A 2469-nucleotide genomic window follows, 5' to 3' on the forward strand; every position below is an offset into this window, starting at 1 on the left:
CCCTTCCCTTCCCTTCCCTTCCCTTCCCTTCCCTACCCTACCCTCCCCTCCCTTCTATTCTCCTCTCCTCCTCTCTTCTTTCCCTTGCACTCTCTTATTCTCCCCATGCCTTCCACTTGGCACTCCCGAAACGGCTTGTTTGCCCATCGCCCGGTAAGGACAAAGGTTGCGGGCGTGAGAGTCCCTTTCACTGACTGCAGGTAAAGCCACAGGTAACCGACTCAGCTGTCGTGTGTGTAGGGCGATTTGGCTTCTCTTTACTTTTTTTTGATTGTTTGTTTTGTTTTCTTGGTTGCGAGTTTTTTTCGTTTGTTGTCTTTATTGATAGTCAAAATTCAGTGTATGTGTATTTTGCAATCAGTCGTACACACACATTTTTATTTCTCTCTCTCTTCTCTCTCTTCTCTCTCTCTCTCTTCTCTCTCTTCTCTCTCTTCTCTCTCTTCTCTCTCTTCTCTCTCTTCTCTCTCTTCTCTCTCTCTTCTCTCTCTCTCTCTCTCTCTCTCTCCTCCCTCCCTCCTCCCTCCCTCCTCCCTCCCTCCCTCCCCTCTTTCTCTCTCTCTCTCTCTCTCTCTCTCTCTCTCTCTCTCTCTCTCTCTCTCTCTCTCTCTCTCTCTCTCTCTCTCTCTCTCTCTCTCTCTCTCCCTCCCTCCTTCACCTTCTCCCTCTCCCTCTCCCTCTCCCTCTCCCTCTCCCTCTCCCTCTCCTCTCATGTTTTGTGTATGTCTGTGTGTTACTTTTCTGGGACGCACAGCTGGACCGCAGCTGTCCACCAAACGAACGGTAAGGTGACGTCATACCACCACACCTGCGAGGTCAGGAGATCAGACATTGGAACTAGTCGATTTATTAATTGCGAGAAGGATTAGCGACGTAATATTGAATAAAAATAATAGAAATAAAAATAGAAATAAAGACTGAAACGAAACCCGGTTTAGTGTAACATTGGCTCAACGGGTTTGGGGGGGAGGGGGGGGGTTATTCGTTGCGTGTCGCTTGTCATTTGTTTTGTTGCTGACCTCGGGAGTGAGCTATGGGTGGCGGGGAAGGTATTGTATTCGAGGTGAGAGAGAGAGAGAGAGAGAGAGAGAGAGAGAGAGAGAGAGAGAGAGAGAGAGAGAGGAGAGAGAGAGAGAGTGGGGAGGGGGGGAGACAGGCAGGCAGGCAGGCAGAGAGTGAATGAATAAGTGAAAAATCGATGTGGATATTTGGGTACAAGGTGTGGATATGTGGATTTTAGAGTCGGAATCATTACCCTTGAAAATTCTGATTTATATGGGGATTAGTCAAGGAAATTATGAGAACACAGTCTAAGCCTATTTCCAACCTAGTGCCTTTGCCACGGTAGGCCTATTCACGGGGATATGTATTTCAGGGGAAAATTAAATCGGGGGAAAAGGAATGTGTAGCGATCACGAGCCAAACGCCTGAATACCTGTCTGTCTGTCTGTCTGTCTGGCCGTCTGTCTGGCCGAACCGGAAAATGCTTTTAGTTCACCCTTTTTAAACTCATTACGTCATGCAGCGTCATAGGGGTAAGGGGAGGGGGGCAAAGGAGAGGGGGTGTATGGAACTCCCCCATCCGTAGACCACTTTCGCTTCCGCCTGTCGGTGAAAATAGGAGAGATGGGGGGGTGGGGTTAGATGCCAAGAGAGGGGGTGTGTGACGGTATCGGTCGTTCAGACGATTTTCAGCGAGACAGACAGATAGGCGGAGAAACGGACAGGCAGGCAGACAGACACACAGGCAGACAGACAGGAAGGCAGATAGGCAGAGAAAGAAACAGACATGCAAGAAAAAAAACACACATTCAGATAAACAGCAGATAGACGGACAGACACAGACAAACACAGGCAAAGACAGACAGACAGACATGCAGGGAAACAGACAGACAGAGATAACTATATTTAGGATGTATCTAGAGAGCATGTATGAGCAAGAGCCAGGATAGTCGTAAATAAAAGTAATAACACGGAAGCTGCATCCTTACATCCCCTGGATAAACATTTCTCTTAGCACAGTTACCGTCTGGGATTAACCCTCCTCTGCCCTCCCCCACTCCCCTACCATCACTCCCGTCTCCTCTCTTCCCCTCCTTTCCCCCTCTTCCCTCTTCTCTATTCTCTCTTCTCTTTCCTCTTTCCTCTTTCTCCCCTCTCCTCTGTTCCCTATTCTCCTCTTCCCCTCCTTCCTCCCCTCTTTCTACCCCTCCCCTCTCCCCAAGACCCACACAGGCGCCGCTGAAGTCATTGTAAATTTCTACAATGGTTCCTCGCCCTTAACACTTGTCTGGGCGGAAGAAAATGGCAATACAATTAGAAGAAAACACGGCAGTTGGGGGGGGAAGAAGTTGTTTAGGAGGGGGGGGGGGGCTGTGAGGGAAGAGGAGAGGGAAGGAATAATGAGGGAAGAAGAGAGGGAGGATGAAGAGGGTTTATTTAAATTATCATGTTTCTTTCCATTTATCT

This window comes from Penaeus monodon, chromosome 7 (genome assembly GCF_015228065.2).
Source record: "Penaeus monodon isolate SGIC_2016 chromosome 7, NSTDA_Pmon_1, whole genome shotgun sequence".
NCBI classification, from domain to species: domain Eukaryota; kingdom Metazoa; phylum Arthropoda; class Malacostraca; order Decapoda; family Penaeidae; genus Penaeus; species Penaeus monodon.